The sequence below is a fragment of the Ursus arctos genome, unplaced genomic scaffold (assembly GCF_023065955.2).
Source record: "Ursus arctos isolate Adak ecotype North America unplaced genomic scaffold, UrsArc2.0 scaffold_26, whole genome shotgun sequence".
In the NCBI taxonomy this organism is placed as follows: Eukaryota; Metazoa; Chordata; class Mammalia; order Carnivora; family Ursidae; genus Ursus; species Ursus arctos.
The window spans coordinates 7,941,121-7,966,280 of record NW_026622941.1 but is presented as its reverse complement, the minus strand read 5'-3'; the positions used below and the strand labels follow the sequence as shown (position 1 = coordinate 7,966,280).

General features: G+C 42.0%; 1 protein-coding gene across 1 annotated transcript in view; it reads right to left on the bottom strand.

Annotated features, from left to right (window-relative positions):
• The window catches only part of LOC113257938 (antigen WC1.1-like), a 59,777-nt gene extending 43,850 nt beyond the window's left edge, over window positions 1-15,927 (bottom strand). Inside the window, exon 1 of the mRNA XM_057303251.1 lies at window positions 15,852-15,927. The gene's annotated coding sequence lies outside the window, so the exon portion shown is untranslated. The remainder of the gene's footprint in view (window positions 1-15,851) is intronic.
• Between the last annotated feature and the right edge of the window lie 9,233 nt (window positions 15,928-25,160).

Here is a 25,160-nt window from a genome sequence, read left to right as displayed (position 1 = left end):
GACCATCCATGCAGAAAATCAACAAGGAAACATTAGACTTGAACCATACTTTAAACCAAATGAATCTAAGAGACATAAACAGAAAATTCCATCCAACAGAAGCAGAACATATTCTTCCCAAGCACACAGGGAAAATTCTCCAGAGTAAATCACATGATAGGCAACAAAACAGCTCAACCAATTTAAGAAGACTAAAATCGTGACAACTACCTCTTCCAATCACAATGGTATGAAACTAAAAATCAATAACAGGGGGTGCCTGGGTGGCTCAGTCATTAACCATCTGCCTTGGGCTCAGGGTGTGATCCCAGGGTCCTGGGATTGAGCCCCGCATCAGGCTCCCTGCTCTGCTGGGAGTCTGCTTCTTCCTCTCCCACTCCCCCTGCTTGTGTTCCCTCTCTCACGGGCTGTCTCTCTCTCTGTCAAATAAATAAAGAAAATCTTTTAAAAAATCAATAAAAGGAAGAAAGTTGGAAAATTTTACAATATTGTGGATATTAAACAACCAGTGAGTCAAAGAAAAACTTGAAGGGGTATTCAAAAAAATTTCTTGAAACAATAAAAAATGGAAACACAGTAAATTAAAACCTATGGAATACTCAAGCAGTTCTAGGAGAGAAATTAATAGCAATAAATGCTTACATTACAAATAAAGATCTGAAATTGAAAACCTAAGCTTATACCTCAAATAACTAAGCCAAACAAAGCCAAGTTAGCATCAGAAGGAAGGAAATAACAAAGATCAGAGCAGAAATAAATGAAATACAGGCCAGAGAAACAACAGAAAAGATTAACAAAAGAGCTGGTATTTTGAAAAGATAAACAAAATTGACAAAACATCAACTAAGAAAACAGAAGACATGCATAAATAAAATTATAAATGAAAGAAGAGACATTACAACTGATACTACCACAGAAAACCCAGAGATCAAAAGAGACTCGTGTGAATAATCATACCCCAATAAATTCAATGACTTAGAAAATGTACAAATGCCTAGGGACATACAACTTACCAAGAAGAAATCATGAAGAAATACTCAGCCATCAGGAAGGATGAATACCTACCATTTGCATCAACATGGATGGAACTGGGGGGAATTATGCTAAGTGAAATAAGTCAAGCAGAGAAAGACAATTATCATATGGTTTCACTCATATCTGGAATATAAGGAATAGCACAGAGGACTACAGGGGAAGCGGGGGAACACTGAATGGGAAGAAATCGGAGAGGGAGAGAAACCATGAGAGACTCTGGACTCCAGGAAACAAATTGAGGGTTGCAAAAGGGAGGGGGTGGGAGGATGGAGTTACTGGGTGATGGGCATTAAGGAGAGCACATGATGTGATGAGCACTGGGTGTTATAGGCAACTAATGAATCATTGAACACTACATCAAAAACTAATGATGTACACTATATGTTGGCTAATCGAACTTAATAAAAAAATAGAAATTTTCAAGCTAATAAAAAGCAAGGAAATTGAATCAGTAATCAAAACTTCCCAAAAAGGAAAAGCCCAGAACCAGATATTTCACTTATTTCCACCAAAAAGTAAAGAATTAAAGGCAATCCTCTGAAACCGTTCTAAAAAAATTAAAGGGAAAGGAACACCCCAAACTCATTTTATGATGCCTGCAATACTCTCACACCAAAGCCACATAAGACAAGAAAAACTCCTGATAAAAATAGATGCAAAAATTATCAACAAAATATTAGCAAATCAAATTCAAAAACATTTTATTTTTTAATTAATCTTTTTAAACTCAAGCATAATTAACATACAATGTTATATTAGTTTCAGCTGTACATGATAATGATGCAACAATTCTATAACATTTTTAAATGCTTGCCCTAAAAACACTTTTAATCTTTTTCACCTATTTCACCCATCCCCACCTATCTCCCCTCTGGCAACCACCATCTTGTTCTCTATATTTAAGATTCTGGTTTTTTGTTTGCCTTTTTTTTTCTTTGTTCATTTGTTTTGAAATTCCACATGAGTGAAATCACACGATATTTGTCTTTCTCTGACTGATTTATTTCGCTTACGATTTTCCCTCTAGATCCATCCATGTTGTTGCAAATGTCAAGATCTCATTCTTTTTTATGGCTGAGTAATATTCCATTATAATATATATTTATTTATATTTATATATATTTACAATATGTATTCATACATATATATAATTCATATATATATATACATATATATATATACCACATCTTCTTTATCCATTCATCTATCAGTAGACACTTGGGTTGCTTCCATAGTTTAGCTATTGTAAATAATGTTGCAATAAATGTGGGGGTGCATATATCTTTTTGAATTAGTGTTTTCATTTTATTTGGGTAAATATCCAACAGTGGAATTACTGGATCATATGGTAATTTTATTTTTAATGTTTTGAGGAACCTACATACTGTTTTCCACAGTAGCTGCATCAGTTGCATTCCACAATATGCCCAGGGGTTCCATTTTCTCCACATCTTTGCTAACACTTATTATTCCTTGTGTTTTGATTTTAGCCATTCTAATTAGTGAGAGGTGATATCTCATTGTGATTTTTATTTGCATTTCCCTTATGATTAGTGACGTTGAGTACCTTTTCATGTGTCTGTTGGTCATCTGTATGCTTTGTTGGAAAAATGTCTTTATGTTCTATCCATTTTTTATCTGGATTATTTGGGGTTTTTGTTTTTGATGTTGTTGCATAAGTTCTTAATATATGGAAATCAATAGCATTTAAAAGGATAATTAACCATGACCAAGTAAGATTTGTCCCTAGGATGCAAGGATATTATATTTCACCGTAAGCAAAGCAATAAATGTGACATATAGCATATATAGAACAAAAGATAAAAATCACTTGATCAGGGGCGCCTGGGTGGCACAGCGGTTAAGCGTCTGCCTTCAGCTCAGGCCGTGATCCCGGCGTTATGGGATCGAGCCCCACATCAGGCTCCTCCGCTATGAGCCTGCTTCTTCCTCTCCCACTCCCCCTGCTTGTGTTCCCTCTCTCGCTGGCTGTCTCTATCTCTGTCAAATAAATAAATAAATAAAATCTTTTAAAAAAAATTGAAGAAGACACAAATAAATGTAAAGATATACTTTGTTCATGTTCGGAAGAATTAATGTTGTTAAAATATCCATGCTACCCATAATCATCTATAGATTCAATGCAATTCCTATCAATTCCAATCATATTTTTCACAGAAATAGAAAAAAACATCTTAAATCTGTATGGAACCACAAAGACACTAAGCAGCCAAAGCAATCTTGAGAAAAATAAACAAAGCTGAAAGTATCACTTTCAAACTATACTACAAAACTACGGTATGATACTGGCATGAAAATAGACACAAAAACCAATGGAAAAGCATCAAGAGCCTAGAAATAAGCACATGCAATGTGGTCAACTAATACTTGACAAGAAAGTCAAGAACACTCAAAGAGGAAAGGACAGTATCTTCAATAAATAGTGTTGGGAAGACTGAATATTTACACGCATAGAATGAAATTGGACCACTATCTTACACCACACACAAAAATTAACTCAGAATGAACTAAAAACTTAAAGCTAATAACTGCCACTATAAAACTCCTGGAAGAAAATATAAGGGGAAATCTTGACATTGGTCTTGACAAAGATTTTATGGCTATGACACCAAAAGCACAAGCAAAAAAAGCAAAAAGAAACAAGTAGGACTATGCTCAACTAAAAAGCTTCTGTAGAGCAAAAGAAATGATCACCAAAATAGAAAGGCAACATATGGAATGTGAGGAAATATTTGCAAGCCATCTATCTGATAAGGGGTTAATATCCAAAATATATAAGGAACTCATACAAATCAATAGGAAAGAAGAAAGAAAGAAAGAAAGAAAGAAAGAAAGAAAGAAAGAAAGAAAGAAAGAAGAGAGAGGGAAAGAGGGAGGAAGGAAGAAGGGAGGCAGGAAAGGGAAAGGAAAGGAAAGGAAAGAAGAAGGGAGGGAGGGAGAGAGAAAGGAAGGAAGGAAGGAAGGCAGGAAGGAAGGAAGAAAATAACCTAATTTAATTAAACCAAAAGAGACTCTTAACTATAGAGAACAAACTTAGGGTTGCTGGAGGGAGGTGAGTGGGGGATGGGCTAAATGGGCACTAAGGAGGGCACTTGTTGTGATGAGCACTGGGTGCTGTACCTAAGTGATGAATCACTAAATTCTACTCCTGAAACCAATATTACACTGTATGTTAGCTAACAAGAATTTAACTTTGAAAAAAATTTTTTTGATGTTATTTATTTATTTGGCAGAGAGCGAGAGAGAGCAAGCAGGGGAACAGCAAGGGACAGAGGGAGAAGGAGAAGCAGGTTCCCCGTTGAGCAGGGATCCTGATGGGGAGATCAATCCCAGGACCCCCGGATCACGACCCGAGCCAAGGCAGACACTTAACCATCTAAGTCACCCAGGCGCCGTAAAAAAGTATTTTAAGTATTTAAAAAATGGGCAAAGAACTTGAATAGACTTTTTTCCAAAGAGACATACAAAGGGCCAACAAGTACATGAAAAGGTGCTCAACATTACTAATCATCAGGGAAATGCAAATAAAACCATAATGAGAAAACCACAACCTCACACGTATTAGAATAGCTATTATCAAAAAGACAGGAGATAATGAATGTTGGCGAGAATATAGAGAAAGGGGAACCCTTGTGCACTGTTGGTGGGAATGTAAATTGGTGCAGCCACTATGGAAAACAGAGTTTGTTATAAATTATAAATTCTTGTTTTGGTGCCCAGCCACACTGGACTGTTCGCTTCAGGGGCCGGGGAACACCTCCTTCGTCCCCGCTAGGGCCTCTGCACCTAAAGAACATCGACTTAAAACCCCACCAGCCCACCGTAAACCCAGTAGACATTTGTGAAATTAAAGTCTAAATAAATCCAAAAAGGATACAATGGAAAGGCCATCGTGTGATTTAGCATGTTTTTAAGTGGCATTCAAATCAGTGACAAAAGACAAAAACAGAATTCAGGAAATAATACTGGAAAAATAAAACAATGTTAGATATCATATCATTCAGTAAAATAACTTATGCATTTATCCAGTATTGACATATATTTTTTCAGACTTTTTAAAAGATTTGTTTATTTAGAGAGAGAGAGAGACCAGGCAAGCAGGGAGAGAGGCAGAGAGAGAGGAAGAGAGAGAATTTCAAGCAGACTCAGTGCTGAGCGCAGAGCCTGACTTGGGGCTCAATCCCAGGACCCCGAGATCATGACCTGAGCCAAAATCAAGAGGCAGACGCTCAACTGACTGAACCACCCAAACACCCCTCTAGCATTGACATCTATTTAACTATATTCACAAAATTATTAGAATAAAGATGAAATAATTTATTTAAAATTGAAGCGGAGAAGAGCTTTCTTAACAAGGCTCTGAAAGTAGGGGGGGAAAAGGAAATTTTTACAGATTTGACTATCAACATTAGACCTTTCCATGCATCTCAAAACATAGGAACAATAAAATGAAAATAAACCGGGGAAAGATTTGCAGCCTGTAAATGGAAAAATTCAATAGGGACAATTGTGGACCCAAGTTGTCTGGGTTCAAATCCTGCCTCTACTACTTACACCTGTCTCACAAGTGATTGAACTTTGCTTCGCCTCAGTTTTCTGATCTGTTTTTTGAGATAAAAATATCGTTTGCCTTGTAGGGTTGTGGTGCATTCGTTGAGTTCACAGAAGTGGCTGGTAATCTTAGTCACAGCCATCGTGGTAGTAATAGTATAAAGAGCTCCAACATAAATCATGACAAAAGGACAAACATCCCAAGTTTAAAAGGACAGACGTCATTAGCAAGAAATTCACAAATGAAGGGTTAAATTAGCTAATATATACCAGTTTTTGCTTATGAAACTGGCCCAATTTCTAAAACTTGGTAAAAAGCCAATGTTGGTGAGGAGCTGGAAACTCTCTCATACAATGTTGGTGGGAATAAAATTTAGTGCAAACATTCTGGTGGGCAATGGCTCTTCATGTACAAAAGCTCTGAAAGTATTCACGGCCCATAAAGCAGCAATTCCACTTTTAGAATGTTATGAAGAAAAATGATCATGAAGTGATTTACATTTAAAAACAAGGAAGTTCAGAACATGTTTCATAAAAGCCGAAACACTGAAAACAACTAACTGATCAAAGCGGGTGATTAGGCGAGTATATTGCGTTTTGGTCATATGATGAAATAATTGGAAACAATTAAAATTTTCCATAATAGCCCTGTAACAGACCACATTTTTTAATACTACCATAAAACATTCTTAGTGTGTAAAAGAAGAATAACAAGGTGTCCAAAATATATTGTTAATTTTTAAAAACAGTTTATAAAATAATAAATACTGAATTGTCCAATCTTTGAGGGTCTATGTTTCTGTGTAGTGGCATAAACTGTGTTTCAAAGGATAATCTTTTGCCAATGCCCATCATGGATTTCGCAGTGGAGACTCCTGTAATATGTGCCCAACTCAGAAATTATCAAATGCTCCAAAAGGCCAGGACTATTGTTTTACAAAGAGCAAGGCCCAATGTTGTATGAAACAGAATAAATTTTTAGTAGGATATGCTGAATGGTATTGGTTCTGGGAAAATAAAAAGAATGCTTGCTTTGGTGAAATGTTCTTGCAACTTAAGTTACTACTGAAGAAATTTCCTATAGTTTTTCTAGTAAGAAGAGGGGGCCTTATATGAGAACACTCATTGTCTCTCACTCTCGTGGGATCAAAACCTTCATCTACACCTCGGAGTCATCAAGAGAAGAATCTTCATTATCATCTGGCCAACACTCATGGAGCGGAAACTTGGAGGGGTGGGGATTCCTTGAGGAGAATCAGGGAGGGGCTGAGAGACTGAGCTCCAGAAGGAAGACAATGAGCACTGAGAGCAGTCAGAGCTGTAAGCAGTCTCACCCCGGACCGGCACCCAGATCTGAAAGACTGCTTCCTCCCGGCAGAAGGCTAGGGTTTTCGCAGCCCCATCCTCGATGCCTGCCGTCCTCTGAGTCCAAGGCTCAGTGGAAACCAGCTTGCAGAGGGGGATAGAAGAATGCAGGAGAAACAAAATGCACCCTCCAGAATTCAGAACGGACCAGTCCAGGATCCCAGTAAGTCAGGAAATGAGCCACGAGCACTGGGCCAGGGACTCAGGAGACTTAAAAGAACTGTGCTGCACATCAGTTGACCTCTGTTAACAAGAGGCCTCTCATCATGGCTGCAGGTTGCTCTGCTCTACGACAGACACTTGGTAGGAATAGGTGAGGCCAGGAGGAAAAGACTCTCACAGAATCCATTGAGGGGCCAACACCACAGTCAAGCAGAAAGAAGGCGGTGGGACTGAAGGCGAGGAACCAGAGAGGAGAGGCAGGTGTGAGATTATCTATGATCTGGTTACATATGGGACATGGCACTCCCGACAGTGTGGGCACTGTGTGCTTCACAGAGCAACCGACTCAGTCACTTCTCAGCAGCCCTGTTCCTCCCGCACAGACAGCCCTCACATGCTCCCCATACCCCCCTCACACCCACTCTACAGACAGACACACAAGCACATCGCTTACAGTCACATAAACATATCAAACATGGAAACCCTGATGGGGTAATCCTCTGCAAAGTGGACAAATGCAGTATGCAAGGACCCCAGAGACACAGCTGAGGTCAGTCTCTGGTCCTTCCCATACACAGGGAGCTACCGGGACTAACCAAACACTCCCTGAAAACAAGGGAGACATGGAAGCTGACTGACACTGACTCATCTCAGTCTGGGTTCGATATCATTTCTCTACAAAATCTGCCACTATGATCAGTTGACACCCCCTAGGCGAAGACCCAATATTCGCAGTCAATGCGGTTCCTTTTTGGTCAAAAACACTGGTTTACACTGAGGCTTTGGCTCCCTGACACCAGAAACCTTTCTCTTCACCCCTTACTGTTGATCCCAGGAAACTCACTTTGAGCAGCCACCATGGTGCTGAGGAGGAAACAGAGTCCCTGAAGAGAGAGATTCAAAGCCATCCTGACCCCCATGTCATCAAGGTCACAGTCCCAGCTGCAAAATAATGTTGCAAGGAGGTATCAGGACACCAACAAAGGTCTACAGTAATGGGAGGGGAGAAGATAAACACATCCTCTGACATCCTCCCTACTGAGAGCCAATAGAGACTGACTTTACCATGTAAGATGCGATCGGAGACTTCATCTACCACTTTCTGAAGCTCAAACACCAATTAGATTCTGAATCTCCAAAATCTCCTTATATGAACAACATGGCCTTTTGACATCATGCTTCCTTAGGTCTCTGAGAACCAGGCCTGCATGATGGGGGCTGAAGTAGAAAAGTTACATCAAAAAGCAGGAGTGGCTTTCTCTCCCCTAAGGGTCCTGGCTGCTGGTGGCAGGCTGAAATCTTTGAGGGTCAGAGTGCCGCGATCAGTTACCATTCGGCCCGGAAGTGGAAGTTTTTGGTGCAATCAAGCATTGTTCTTCTCTGTGACTTAGCTCATGGCTGAAACAGAGAACCACAAGGAAGTGAAGTACAAGAATAATTATCAAATAAGCCAGCAGAAAATGAGGACCAGCAGCATAGGAATTCACAGGTGAATGGGGGGGGTGAGGTGGGAATCAAGTGGAGGAAGTGTGATTATTGGTCTTTCTTCCCTTCTCAGAACAGTCTGGAGACTGGCGACCTGGAGCACAGAGGAACTCATAATAACAAGGGGCTTTCACAGAATCTAACTTTTCCCCTTCAGGGATCTTTCTTAGCCTTTAAAACCACGGTGTCCTGCCTACACCTGCCCCCCGGGGCTAAATTCTTCTTTACCAAGATGAGGAGGGGCTATAATCTACAGGGTATTTAAAAACCTGGTCTGCTAGAAAGCCGGGCTGGTGCTAAGGGCTCAAAGTCCATGGCCTCTCTGTCCCCGCCACCCCTTCTTCATTCCAGAACCATCCTTGGGCATCCCTCACTTTCCTGTCTGCTCCAGCCAAATGACTGATCCACTTGTACCATTTTTCTTCCTGCATCCACCCCCGGATGCACACACACCTTTCTGGAATCTCTCTAAAACCCTAGTTTGGTGTAGTGTGAAGATGAACCCCATCATATCCTTGCTATCCCTAATACACTTATTCACTCTCTTTTCATTTTTAATGGTTTTACTGTTAGTCACACCAGGGAAAGAAACAAGGGGAGACAGAACCAACAAGCACTCAGAAGATATGAGTGCTACTGAGGTAAAATTTGTGAGTTACTGGCATCGTGCATACCACACCATCAGCTAGCATTTACTAACATCCTCTCCACACCATCACGTGTAAACACTGTGCCACAGGCTCAGAATAAGACAATGAACAGACAGACACTGTCCCTGCACTCACGGAGCTCACAGTCTAGCTGGTGGTCAAAGATGTTATACAGACTAAGCATATATGAAATTGTTTCACAACAGATGTGAAAAATGTATAATGAAAAAATCCCATGCGTGATGAGGGTTACAACATGGAGGTTGTGGGGAAGCCAACTCTCCCCAGAGGAAGCTTCTCTTTGGAAGGGATATTTCAGCTGACACAAATGAAGGAGTTGGAGTTTGCCAGGAAAGTCAAGTCCCTCAACTCAAGCCTCGTGGCCCCTCTCTAGAATCTCCCATGGCTGGTAACCACTCCCTTCCAGATTCAGAATGTTTACATACTGAAATTCTGTTCTTCTAGATCTTGCTTTTATTTCAACCACACCTGTCCTTCACCTCAACCCCTCTCCGCCCTTGAATCTCTTGCCCTACTTGAGATAGAATGGACTAAGAGTTGGAGAAAGAATTAAAGATTAGATCACCAAGAGGCGTATTTCAGTTGACTGGGGCATAAAGATGTAGAGCCAGGCCCCAGGGGGTTCAGAGTTTGAAAGAACTAAGCTGATATTATGGATTCGTGAGGAACAGTGAACAAGAGCAAGAAGGACAGCGACACTACCATTTTCTTCAAATGTGTAACATGCCACAAAGAGCAATGCTACTTAACTGGCCCTACTATGTTCATGTTTTATGGTGAAACATGACTTCCCGTAGAGCCATGTTTTTGTGCAGTCACAGGAGTGGAGTTTCAGGAAGCTCCAGCCAGTAGGAGCCAAAGTTTGGGAGAAAACACATGAAACTCTCAGGCTGAGGCAGAAACTACTACAGAGGACAAAGACAGCTATAAAATCTGAACAGTCTGTCTAGAATTAAAAAAATAGATAACCAATGGAAATCCATCTGATGGAAGAACTGCAAACTACCCCCTACAACTTGCAGATTCACAGCAGAATGAACTCAAACTGATCCACTGGTATTACTCATTATCAGTAGATACCACTATTAAGAGAAGCTATGCCTTCATCTATCTGGCAGGCATCAAGACAAAAGAAAAGGAAGCTTCCTATCAAGCAGGGTTTCAAATTCACTGCTTCTCTTCCCTTCAGCATTATATGATGCTATTTCGAAATCATACAGAATTTTTGCACCCCAGCCAACAGGTTGACAACTCTACCCTCTTGCTCCAGCTCACACTCCATTGATTATTTTGTCCTCCCTGTCACCCACAGAGTATGAGTGGCACCCTAATACTGTACCCCCTCTGTTCAAAGAGTCCTCTTAACTTCAGACCCAAGGTTCATCATCTCAGTACCCCCTATACAAGCAGCTCTGAACCTTGAGCCCATTGCTGGTTCTTTCATGCACCAGTATCTGGCAGTGAACACAGAGGTCAGCCTACATCCTCCAGGATTAAACAGTTACTTCCTGTACCACCAGTTCTAGCTGGACCCCTCCTCAACACTCCACTGCTCCCCACAGCTGCCTCTCAATCTTTACTAACTGGTATGAACTGCTATTAATCCAGAAGCTTCTAAAGCCACTGAGCCAGGCCTGCAGGGGTTCATGGTCAAGCCTGAATCAAAGGCAGAAAGACTCACGGGCAGTCAGGCAGCAGTCCTAGCCTTTCTCCCCCACTGGCCCACAGAGGTAGGGTAGGCCCTAACACCTTCACTCCCATCGAGCATAGAAAGTCCCAATTACTCACTTCCATGTTCAGCCATTTTTCCTTGGCAGCCATTTCCTCTACACAGTCAGGAGAGGAATATAGTAAGGCTACGACATCAGCTTTAGTGGTAAACGTGAAACTTCTCAGGACTTGATAAATATTCCTGTTCAGGGTTAGTTCACATCTTAGATGGGATACAGACGGTCCACACGGCCCTCAGAACATTCTGGTCCTTACCTACTGCTGTGGAGTAGAAGGCACTGGGTTAGGCACATGTCCTCATTTGGTTCTTTAAGGGATTGAGATCTAGAACAGGAGCAGAGAGACAGGCCTTGACCTGAAAGGAAATGACTCTGGTCTTGGAGACAAGGGACAAGAGTCATCCGACTAAGCATTGGTGCTACCACCAAGGATGAGCAAAGGGAGAAGACAATGTATAATAATAATAATAATGATGTATTATATCGTGGTCTGATTACTTCTCTCAGTGAAATAGAAGACAAAACTACAGGAAGGAAGGAAGTGGTTAGTAAAATGTTTAGAGAGGGAAGCAAGTTTGCAATTGCACCTGATGAGAATTGCATTATTATTATTCAAATTGCATTATTTCATTTATCTGATAGAACACTGAGCTTCCAGAGTTAGAAACCCAGAAACCCACCTGTTGACAAAACAAGTACAAAATTTATTGAAAAGGCCCGAAGCAGTTCATTGAGCCATTGAACCAACGGAAGAGTCTCTGGGGATGGAAGCTGAGAACAACCACTGCCAGGAGTCTCTGCATTGACCTGTCCTGTTCTTGTCTGCTTGCATTCTTTTCTACTGCAGACCAGCTCTATCCCATTCTTACCTCAAGAGGCAAAGGGGTCTCTCCTTCTAGCTGCAGTTTGACAAACCCAGACGAGGACACTGGATGGCCTAGCTTAAGTCTTATGCCCATCCCTAGACCAGGAGCTGGGCTCAGAAGGATGAGCTACTCTCTCTGGCTCAGCCTGCATCAGGTGCTCAGGCTTTGGAGTGCATTTCCAAAAGTTAAGAGGGGTAAGAAAAGACAAGGGGATGGATAGGGGCATGCTGTGTACAATAAAATGCCAAAGTTCCTCTTTTGGGTTCTTGGACTCAATTCTAACAGGGGGCGGTAGAGGGAAGGGCTTCCCCCATAACACCAAGCAATTCTGCAACATTAGCAGGGTGTCTAAGAATTCAACTCAAGGGGTGCCTGGGTGGCTCAGTCGTTTAAGTGTCTGCCTTCAGCTCAAGTTATGATCCCAGGGTCCTAGGTTCAAGCCCCGGATCGATCTCGCTGCTTGGCGGGGAAACTCCTTCTCCCTCTCCCTCTTTCTCCTGCTCCCCTTGCTATGTTCTCTCTCTCCTCTCTGTCAAATGGATTTAAAAAAGAAGAAGAAGAAGAAGAATTCCACTCAATTCTGACACTATCTACCCAGAGAGAGCATCAGATTCCTTAGGTTAAGGGTTTAGCCCTACAAGACTGTCACCGCCCCCCCCCCACACACACACACATACACACTCAGGTGCCGGTCCCAAGCCCAGGTTGTTACCTGTACTCCTGACAGACCAGCTACAGATGGAGATTTACACGAACTCCTCACCAGGTTGGTTTAATTTGCTAGAGCAGCTCACAGAACTCAGAGGAACATTTTACTTACTAGATCACCAGTTTATTACAAAAGGATACAACTCAGGAACAGCCAGGTGGAAGAGGTGCATGGAGCAAGGGATGGGGGAAGGGATGCAGAGCTTCCATGCCTTCTCCGGACAGGCCACTCTCCTTGCACCTCCATGTGTTCACCAGCCCAGAAGTTCTCTGAACCCAGTTCTTTTAGGTTCATAAAACTAATATAGGAAAACCTCACTAAAATGGAGTTGGGAGGTTCAGCAGGGGGAGCTTTCATGCCCTACCACTAGGAGTCAACTGCAGACCCAATAGGAAGAACAGACCTTGCACTTAGATATTACTTTATTACCCCAACAGAAAAAGGAAGGCTTCCTCCTCCCCCAGCAACCCAGCCAATGAGAGACAGTCACAACCCAGCCAATGAAAATCCACTATACTTAGAATCCCCAGTTTACTCCAAAGGACCTTTTGTTAATAACATCCTCACAACTTCACATCTTCCTCTGTAAAAGAGCATTCCTCTCCTATGGCAGGCTTGCCTATGGTTTTGCCAAAGGTTCCTTGTCCCAGAGTATGATTTTCTGTTATTCCTGAATAAACCATCTTTTGCTAGTAAAATAACTGGCAATTTTTTTTCTTTAAGGATAACAGGTTTTATGAAGACGTCATTACATAGTCATGATTGATTATATCATTGGCCATTGGTGATTGATTCAACCTCCAGCTCCTCTCCTCTCCCCAGATGTCAGGGGATGGAACTGAAAGTTCCAACCCTCTAAACATAATGGTTGTCTCCCCTGGAAACCAGCACCCATCCCTAAGTGCTTACCCAAGGCCACCTCATTAACATAATGAAATATGCCTTTATCACTTTATATCACTTATCCCAAGGGTTGTGGGAGCTTTGAGCCTGAAACTGTAGATGAAAAACAAATATATATCAAAAATATATATTTGGTCATCTGAATGACGAAATATATATTTCTTATAAATCAGATTATCATGGTTACCTAATGGAAAAGTTGAATGAATCCTGGTAAAGACCATGTCATTAAGAAAGAAGATTAGTCAGCCGTGGAAGATAAGTGGAATATTGAGCAAACACAACTGATGAAGAAATGAAAATATTTTTTTACTTTACTCATTTCTTAAAATTAATTCAGAGGAAAAGTTTTCCCTGCCCCCATGGCAGGTCCCAGGACTTCTCACTACTAAATAATGGACATTCCAAGGTCACTTTAAGTCACCAAACACAAGATCAGTGCAGTAATAAGACCGTATCCAGACAGAACTCCCCTTAGACTCAGTCCGGAGGATCTTGCACTTTATAGGACACTACTCTGGCGGTCCCCTAGCCAGCCCCTTTCTGCTGGGAAGAGAGTCCATGGGCTAAGTGAATATCCTCACCAAGACAGAGTCATTGCCATCCCCTACTAGACCACCTCTGGGTTCTCAGAACCAGGAATTCCCTGCCCAAATGGAGCCCAGCCTGCTCCTAGACCTGCATCAACCTCTTCCCGACACATCCTCCTAAAAGTGAACAACGAGTAAGCAACTCTGGCCCTGAGAAGCCCTAGTGTTTGCTATGGAAGTAGGGGCACAGTTTAGACCAGGACTCCTCAAAGTATGGATCACTCACAGGCTATATCAGCATCACGTGCTCACTGGCTAGAAATGAAAATTCTCAGGCCACACCCAGACCTACTAAATCAGAATCTGGTTGTCACAAACTTTCCAGGTTATTCTCATGCACATCAAGATTTGAGAAGCCCCGGGTTATATGGAGCAAGGACATATAAGCTGGACTGAACATACTTGCTCACAGGCCAGGCCCCTTGCTGTGTGGATATGTGGGAAATAGAAGAGCAGGACAAGCCTCAGTCTGGCTCTCGCCACAAGGCCATGTTCTAAACCTAGCTTTCAGGCCTCAGGTTTCTCTGAGGGGATAGGAGACCCCAGGACCTTTTGGGCAAAGGATGCCTGCCCTGGACTGAGGAAAAATATCTGGCTACAGCACTGAGGCACCAAAAATGTCCAAATCCTTCTTCAGAAAATCTTTCTGCCTTGACACTAGGATCTCTTTCATATCCGTAATCTGCTTAATGGGGCCAAGTGCCATGGAACCAAATCTAATATATCACCTTTGCAAATTCTGTATTTAGATGTCTGGCTTCAGAATTTCAGATCTATTACATTTTGATGTCTTGGTGGCAATTCCAGTTTTAACATTCTACTCCAGAAGCATAAGAGGGCTATCAAAAACAAACAGTGGCTATGCCTATGCAGAGCTCATTGAAGCCAGAGGATGCCTTTATTGGCCAATATGATGGTCTGGTCTCCTGAAACTCATCTGACATTGTCTTGTTGGAATGGAAGTGCCACCCATCTTTGTTGGAAAGATAGATTTGTCGGCTTGCAGAGCTTGAGGCCATTAAACCTTCCAACTAAATATCCAGCTTCCCCTGTTCATGAACTAGGTTTTTCAATCATCTCATGCCAACCCCTCTCCCACCCCGAAGGTTACAGGTAGAAGATGCTTTTGTCATATTCTGGTAACATCCGGCCAATCTGACAAGTTGCATTTCCCAGTGTAAATTAATAAAAATGGTATTCTGATTTAAATTTTAAATTGTTTTCTGAAAAGTTGCAGTCAGTACACACATCTTCTTGAAAATAAAGACACATTAACAGTTAGCTCTCTTAATGGTAATAATTTATGTATGAGTAAATATCAACGAGGAAAAAGAAGAAAAGAATGAGGATAAGGAGGAAGATGAAAAAGAAAATTCCACATATTCATTTTCATCTAATTAATGTTATCATAAAAATCTTTTCACATAGGGGCGCCTGGGTGGCACAGCGGTTAAGCGTCTGCCTTCGGCTCAGGGCGTGATCCCAGCGTTCTGGGATCGAGCCCCACATCAGGCTCCTCTGCTATGAGCCTGCTTCTTCCTCTCCCACACCCCCTGCTTGTGTTCCCTCTCTCGCTGGCTGTCTCTCTCTCTGTCGAATAAATAAATAAAATCTTTAAAAAAAAAAAATCTTTTCACATAGATTTGTCCACATCTCAGATTATTTATGTGTAATAACGTCCAGAAAGGGAATATTATTATTTTTATGATATTTGTAGAAGAGCAATTTACTATTAGTTAAATGACAAAAATATTGTTTCTTACCATACTGCTGTTGAAGTACCTAGAAATCCTTCCATTCTTCTCTGAATCACCGAACATTCCTGAAGGAGGAAAAAGCAAAAAATAAATTTATCACCTTCATCCCACTCCTCATCTAAGTCATTATCTCTTCTAAGAGTGGCTGGAATGGGAAGTATCCCAGGGACAGGAGATCTGTCAGTGACCGCCCCCCAACGCCCAAGGTACACTAGCCACTGTCCTTTCACCTAGACATGCAATCTTTACATGCCTTTGCTGGGTTCTGGGCTTCTGAGTTGCAAACACTTAAATGATTAATTTTTACAAAGACATGTTCAAGTCAAAATGTAATCCACTCCCTGTATCAGTGTACTTGTCCAACGTGTGAGAACATCAGCTTCTACTGGGGTGCCGAGGTTCCTGGTTGCAAGTGGGCCGGTTTCAGGATCGCCACAAGATGGCAGAGCTGGGAATGACAAGTTCCTGGAAACAGGGAGCCAAGTCCAAAGTAATTACTTGTTTTTCAAAAAGATCACAATATCTATTTCATATTCAAATGTCCTAGAATGGTCTATCAACTAAGATCTCAAAGTTCCATTGTTTGAACTCTGAAAGAAATTAATGAAGATAGAAACATAGAAACTAAAGTAAAGAAATGGATTAGATATATGGTATGATTGATGATGCTGGTAACGGTGATAGATAGATGATGAGAGATAGATGATAGATAGATAGATAGATAGATGATAGATAGATAGATAGATAGATAGATAGATAGATCGATCATAGATAGATAGATCATAGATAGATAGATAGATAGATAGATAGATAGATAGATAATAGATGATAATAGAAAGAGAGATAAATAGATACATACATATACATACATACATACATACATACATACATACATAGACAGATGATAGATAACCAGATGGATACAATATCTAGACATAAGGGGCTTTTTAACTATGCTATCCTTTTCTTTTATTGCATTTCATTTTACATGAACTCTCCCTTTCAGCTAGTCATCAAATGATCTTCGGGTAAGAAAGAGACTGTTATTACAGCACATAGAGAAAGGAGTCAATCTTCAACTCTGCCCTCCAAAATAAGATTTTTAGGTCCCAAAAAGAAAATAAATAGTTTTGAAAGACTGTGTTTTTCTAAACTTCAAATGTTTCCCTTTTGTGTATTAACAGGTTGGTTTGGTAGGACTCAGAACACAGCTGTATTATAAACCACAGCTAAAGAAGACAAAATATAATTTAAGAGAACCACTGCAGACAGAAAGGGAAAAGAGACAGTCCTTTGCTGGGGGTGGCTGCAAAGGGTAAGGGTCAAAGGAGAAGCATGTGAAACAGAAAAGAGAAGGAGGCAGATGCTGCCTGAAAGCACCAGTGACCCCCTGCCTCCTTAGACCTAAGGCCAAGAGGAAAGGTGAGGGCAAGAATGAAAGCCCAGATGGGTTGAGGAGAAAGCCAAAAGCAGATGGGGCATGTGCCCAATTTAGCCATTGCTGCCTTACTCTGGTTCCCATTGATCAGACATGTTCCCAGATGTTCCCCAAGAGAGTAGCCCTAGGGTAGGTATAGAGTGAGAAGGGCAGTTAGGAAATGCAAGATACAGTCTCCCACCTCAAAATTCAACTCTGGTAACACACACTACCCTCCCATTCTTCACAACCCCTCAAGCTCAGGGTTCCCACAATGCACCCTGGCAGTACACACAAACCCACCGTGCGGCCCTCGCGCCCTGGCCCTCAACATTTAAGCACACAGATATGGAAGGAAGCATTTTGTAACATCCCCAGCCCCAGAGTCCCCTAGCCCCCAGCTCAGAGACAGCTTCCTCCTCCTCCCCATCCTGCACAGGAAGTTCTCAGTGGGACAAACACTGAGGGCAGCTGTGAGTCAGTCCACAGCCTTGTCACATTCTCCACTAGAAGGACCCATCTCATCCAGGTCAGCAAATATAGGTTCTCTGTCCCTGCCATGCCCATTCTTTGTCCTTGAGACTTAGGTAAATTAAAGGGAGAAGAAAACAATTGAACACATGCACTTCTCCCCTAAATATTCTAATAGTTACTTATTAATTTCCCAAGCATCACTAACTTATCATCTCTTTCTGCCACTCCTAACTCCCATGGCTATACGTAAGCCCTGTGTTCTCCTATGCCTGTCATCTTAACACCGTCATGATAATAACTGATTATAAATCTCTGAAATGGGGTTTGATCTCAGGTGCCATAGCTAGGATGAGGCAATGATGACTGTCACTCAGGTGCCACAGCTAGGATGACTCTTACTCAGAGTCAAAGCTGTCCTCCGTCTGGTGCCAGGATTTGCCATCCCTTCCCCATTTGGAGACTTTACATCCTCACCAGAAACCATTCACCCAGACACCTGAAACACAGGATATACTTGCTGGAGTCCAACATCCCTTCCCACAGGATGGCATAGGCATGCATTTAGTGTAACCAGTTTCATAGGGTCTCACTTCCCTCAGCACTGAGATCTCATAGAGAAGGCACCATTCTGGGCTCCAGACCCTGTTCCAGGGAATGACAGACTGGAAAGGAGGAGCTCAACTCAGGGCTGGCAGGCCGTCTCCACGTAGCACGCTGTACTCCAGAGCTTAGGGTACAGGTCGACATGAGCCTACTTGTCCTCTGATAAGATCTTTGACACATGAGGAAATATCAGTGTACAGTCTCATCAAGGATGAAGGGGAGGAAAATTTGAGAGGCTACCAATCCAGCTGCGTCCCACAATGAACCTGGCAGAGTACAACGCAGTGGTCAAGGGAACAGACTCCAGAACCAGACCAGCAGACCTTCACTCACTGCTCTGCCACATGCTCTGTGTGACCTTTGTTTAAAAGAAAACCACAGGGGTGCCTGGGTGGCTCAGTCGTTAAGTGTCTGCCTTCAGCTTAGGGAGTGATCCCAGAGTCCTGAGATCGAGCCCCACATCAGACTCCCTGCCCTGCTGGGAGCCTGCTTCTTCCTCTCCCACTCCCCTTACTTGTGTTCCCTCTCTCTCTGGCTTCTCTTTCTCTCTCTTTGTCAAATAAATAAATAAAGTCTTTTTTTTAATAAAAATTTTTTATTATGTAATGTTAGTCACCATACAGTACATCCTTAGTTTTTGATTTAGTGTTCCATGATTCATTATTTGCGTATAACACCCAGGGCTCCATGCAATAAATAAAGTCTTAAAAAAAAAAAAAAAAGAGGAAAGAAAACCACAGCGGGGTGCTGGGTGGTTCAGTTGGTTAAGCATCTGCCTTCTGCTCAGGTGAAGATCCCAGGGTTCTGGGATCAAGCCAGGAGTCAGGCTCCCTGCTCAGCAGGGAGTCTGCTTCTCCCCCTCCCTCTCCCCCCAGCTCTCTTGCTCGCTCACTCTCGCTCTGCTCTCTCTTCTCAAACAAATAAAATCTTAAAAAAAGAAAAGAAGAAAGAAGAAAGGAAGAAGAAAGAAGAAAGAAAGAAAGAAAGAAAGAAAGAAAGAAAGAAAGAAAGAAAGAAAGAAAGAAAAGAAAAGAAAAGAAACAACCACACACCCAAAATGGCATCCCTTAGGCCAAGTCCCCAAACTGGGGCTTAACAGCTACTCTAATTGCAGTCTCAACCTCCCCCCGGAAATGCAGTCTTAACCGATCAGTCAGGACTTTTCTGATCAGAGCCAATGAGTCTGCCATTGTGATTGCACACCCTCTCCATCCCTGAAAGGAAGATGTGAAAATCTGCATAAAGCCCCCTGCTCGGCCCCCTATGGGAAAGCTACCTTGCCTGGAGCAGCCCTCTCCTTTTGCTAGTAACTTTCTTACCCCACCCTCCTTCCTATGAAAACCCTCTATTTTGTACAACTCCTCAGAGCTCCTCTCTTCTTGCTAGGTGGGACGCTGCCCAATTCATGAATCATCTAACAAAGCCAATTCATTCTTCAGTGAATTTAGTTTTAGGGCAGCCAGGAGTGCTGAGGAATGTTGCATACATGGGAGAGGGGGGGTTGCAGGGTGTCAGCTTCTGCTTTGTCTTTAGCTTGCCTTCCGTTCCCTCATCATTTCCCCCTGAACAATTTTGACCCTTAAATCTTTAAGGTTGTTGAAGGTGGAAGGTCTCATCTTCTGTAACTTCTTCCTGCTGGATAGGGGCGTAGAGATGTCCCTACCTATGGGTCAATATTGGTCAGTGAGGAATGTATAGGGGAGTTACAAAAGGGGAGGCAGCTGAATCACAGGATAACGTAGATGAACCTCCTTGAGTAGAAGGGATCATCTGTTAGCTGGAAGTTAGGGCAGTGAAGGAGTCTTGGCACCAGGAAGGGAGACACCAGAAATGACAAAATAAGGTTAACATTGAAAAAGAAAGAGAGATCTCAATAAAAGATCTTTGATAGTTGACCTTTGACAATTTTCCTCCAGTCCAGGAGTTTAAAACAATCACTAAAGGAAAGAGATCATTTAAAGCACCAATTTGAGTATCGATTTGTCGGGTAGAAACCCAGAAATATTTTGGCGGTAATTTGGACTGTATACATACCATTGCTTTTATGTTAGCACAAGTTTCACCTTGTGGAATTTAATGCCATTCCGCTTTGTAAAACTGCTTCATGTATTTGTATTACTTCAGAATTTAATAGATAAATGTTATCCTGAGTGTCGTTTAGGGCTTTGACCGTGTACTTAAGAGTTTCCATGTGCCAAACAACATTCTCCAGTTTCAAAGAGGTAACAAAGATAGATGCTAGGTGGTCATACCAATGAGATACAGAACATGTCCACCATGGTTTTAAATTTTGGAAGGTTGGCTGAGTTGGTAATGTTTTTCCAGTCCAATCACAAGGAAAGTGGGGTCATCCATTATCTCCACAAGCCTATGGAGTGGGGTATGCTCTGGCTCTTAGGGAGTGATTTCATCATCCTTATGAGGGAACAGAAGGCTGGCTGAAGACAAAGCAGAAGCTGACACCCTGCAACTGCCCCCCCACCCCATGTATGCAGCATTCCTTGGCACCAAAACTGCCCTAAAACTAAGGAAAGGACCTGCAGCTCATTGATAAGGACACAGTGATAGTGTGGACAGCCTTGGCTTGACAATGGTGGGGCCTCCAGGGTCCTGCAAGTCTTCTTTGACATATGAAAGTGTTTTCTCAGCCTCCCTTTTTCCTCACCTCCCCCAACCCCATGGTATGTAATCAGGCACCTCTCACAACCTGGGGCAGCAGCTCTTCCTGCCCACGGGTCCTGTCCCCGTGCTTTACTAAACCACCAATTTTGCACCAAAGACGCCTCAAGAATTCTTTCTTGGTCGTCGGCTCCGGACTCCACCCCACTGAACCTCACCTATATTCCACAACCTCATCAATCCCATCCACAAAGAATTGGTCAAGGTGATATTTATACAATCGTTGGGGAATCTATCCCATTTCCCGGTTGTTCAAATAATTAAACATATGCCCATGGGGTCCTGTTATTAGCCCCACAGAATAAAAAGCATGAAGATTATCTATACATGAGCTATTGTATAGAAATAGAAAAAGCAATTTCTCTTAAGTTTACCTCAAGTTGTCAAACTTAAGCAAACATTTAAGGACAATCAGATCTAGAATTTAACATCCACAAAGGTGTGTTAGTTAAACATAGTTTTTCTCTCTAAAATAACCCTCATTTCCAGAGATAGCCAAATCAGGACTAATTTATTTGCAAAACAAGTCCAATTTTAACAAGCTTGGCATAATTATTTACATAAGCTCAGCAAGAATAGTGACTGATCATATAGAACTTTTAGAATCTGCTTTGCTGGAACTTTTATAAGGAATCTCCAGGTTGAACTTCTAGTAGCCTTTCCAGGCCAGAAGCCAAGCCAAGTACTTGACATAGGACATGTCTGTGATACTTGTAGATTTGGGCAGATTCCTCTCCACGAGGTCCCCAAAGTAGCCTGAGGTTCCTGCACCTGCCAGGAAGTGACATTCTTTACTCACCTGGTGAGGCTACTGGGAACTCTGTAGCAAGGTATCAGGCCATTTCCAGGGGGCTTTATGGCTCCAGGTTTCATAAAATCAACCGTAGTTCCTTAAAGCTATTTGGTCATATGTGAGTCTACGCATGTCTCTCAAATATGACATTCCAGTCAAAGCCTTGGTAAAATAACCAATGTTTCCAATGGTGTCCTGTTACAAGGAGAACAATACTTATTGAACTTATGCAAATGATTATGATTGTCATGGAAGAAAGAATACTTACTGAGACCTTTTTATTTTTTTTTTTTTAAAGATTTTATTTATTTATGTGACAGAGAGACAGCCAGCGAGAGAGGGAACACAGCAGGGGGAGTGGGAGAGGAAGAAGCAGGCTCATAGCGGAGGAGCCTGATGTGGGACTCGATCCCACAACGCCGGGATCACGCCCTGAGCCGAAGGCAGACGCTTTAACGACTGCGCTACCCAGGCGCCCCTACTGAGACCTTTTTAATTTCAGAGGGTTCAGGTAGAGAGAAGAGTTAAATGCTTTAATTTGCTTTATTATTATTTCTGTATATCGCTGATGTCTTAAGAGAAAGTTTCCTCGATCTGGAAGAGTAAACATTAGAGAACCAGTAATGTTTTAAACAAGAGTCACAACACTATAATCTTTCGGTTTATTTAGTCCCATGTTACTAATTCTTGTTTAGTTTGAATGCAGCTTTAGTTAGTTCTGGAAATTCCTACCCGTTTCAGTTTTAGGATTCTATAAAGATATTGAATACCTGTATCCATCCTAAAAGTCCTTCATATGAACTTCCTTGAAGATGAAACTCATTTTGCAAGACAATAAGAACAATTATAAATGACAAAAACACAGAATGGACATGGTTAGAGTCTGATGAGTTTACAACATAGCTGGCAAGGAGGTCAGGTTATTTCTGTGACACATAACACTCCAATAGCCAGAATAGAGTGACGATGACCTTATATTAAAACTTTAGGAATTGTAGATTATCTCTAGAAATAGTATACAAAATATACATTTGTACAAATGTAACCTAAGGCTTATCATTTGTTTAACAGTGCTTCCAGAGTAACTGAGCATAGAAAAAGGCCTATTGAGTTAAAGAGGCTTCATTTACAATTTAAATGTTGGTAAAGTTTGTTAAAACCTTAAACTTATAGCACAACTTAGCTCCTTTAATATTGAGAAGTTTTAACTAAGTGATGGAAGACCTGTTAATGACAAAACATAGAAACTTTGGTTTCTGGGCAAAAAGAAAACTGTTTACATTTTCCTATCCAGAGCAAATGAACAATTCAAGAAACCTTTGTCTTTTGAACAGAGAGAAAGCAGACACATATCTTATTATACCACTGTACTTTAAAAATTCATTTCACACTTAGTCAGTCCTGACCCCACCTAAAGTTCCTTTCCAAGGATTTTCCTTCTACAGCTTTCTTTGCATTCAGATTTTATCCTATGCTATCTTACCAAACAACCATCTTATTTAGGACAATATTACCTTCAACAAAAAATGCATTCCATATTCTCCTACTTTTCTACATATAGAGTTGCTTCCCTAATTTCCATCAGCCTTCATTACATTTAGTAGAGTTTTCTTAGAAACCTTAGTCTCCAGTGAGAATTAAGTAGTAACCAACTGTAAACTGTTACACCAAAATGTTTAGATGGTAAATTTATGAATCAATTAAGCACAAAACATGTCTACCAACAGATTTAAATATCTTTAGTTTCTTTGCAATAAGAAGTCAAAAGCACAAACCTACATCCAGGAATCAATGACTTAGTACTTGACGCTATTTGGAAAAGACCTAGATGTCCAACGAATTCATCCAAGGAAACTTTAAAGATTCAAGCTACCAAAGACTTTGAAAGCTATTTTAACAATTACCCAATGAAAACTTTGAGACAGTTAACCATTATTTTAGTCCTCTTTTTACTAACAACTCACAACAGAGGTAACACAAGTTTGTCTGACCTTTAGTAAACCTCGATAGAATAAGTTTTACATTTAGTGCTGATAACTTTAAAGACAGGTCTATCTTAATTAAACCAACAAACTTGACTTAGTTTAAACACTGAATTATGTTCCACCTGGGCCCACCCCAGTTTCAGTTTTTGCCTGAGACACTGGTGGGGAAATCTGGAGTGGGTAACATTATGTCCAGGGGGTGCTCTTCTTCACTCCTTGATGGTGAGGGGAGGAGGAGGAGCCATGGTGCCAGAGGCACCCAGGATGGTACAGAAGCCAGTTATGCAGGCCGCACCCCAGGTGGTGCAGGAAGAAGGGGGAGGGGGGACAGTAGAGGCAGAGTGCTGCCAGAAGGCAGAGAAAGGGTTCCCAGTGTTAGAGCTCATCAGCTCCAACAGGAGCAGAGGCCATGTTTTCCTGCCAACAAGGGGGAACAGGTAGTCCATGTCAGGCCAGAGAAGACAGGGAATTTCCCCGAAACAAAGGGAGTTTCAGCAGTTGTTTGGGAATATTCCTTAAAGTCCCCATCCCAAGATAGACTAACCACAGTTGGCTCCAGTTATAGTCATCAACCCAGGAAATGAGTGAGGGAGATGCCCCCACATCTGTTAGAAGAAACAGTGAGAGAAGAGAGTCAAGAGTCCCCTTTGGGGATGGCCTGTGTTTCCTCCAGCAACCTGGGCTTACTCGGAGGAGGCCTACTTAGATAATTATCATCCAATATGTCAGGAGAGAGTTTACTAGCTGACCCATTCAGGCAAACACGTTCTGCAAGAGGCCCTTAGGTCGGGGTCCTTGTGTAGAGCAGTGAAGGCCTAGGTACGAGCAATGAAGGTACCCTAGGTCCATTTGCTCTGTTCCTTACAGAAGAGAGCTAACCAATAGCTCCCACTGAAGCCATGCAGTGTCACAGGAGCTCAGTCCTTTCCTAAATTTTGCAGTCCAAATTGTTTCCAATGGGTTAAAAGGCATCCCAAGGGAGAATCCTTTGGGACCCGAAGAAGCAGCGTACAGAGGCCACACTCAGAAAAGTAAAGAAGGTCCATTGCCAAATCCCGACTACTGGGTGGCATCCCACGCAGGATATGTCAGAGGTTCCCTTGTATCAAAAGCGACTGGAGGCGTCCCTCAAACAAGACATTGCTATTGATCACAATCCTGCCTTCCAGTGAAGGCATTGCTTCCATAAAAGGCCCGTAGGAGGGCGTCCCTCCCCTACCCCATCGCATCCTAGGCTGCTGATGGGTGCCTGGTGAATGGATTGAAACTACCATGCCTTGAAGGCCGTGCCGTTAAGGTCACGCCTTATTTTGTCTTGCCTTGAAAGTATTTTACCTTGCCTTGAAGAACCAGCTGTTTTTAAC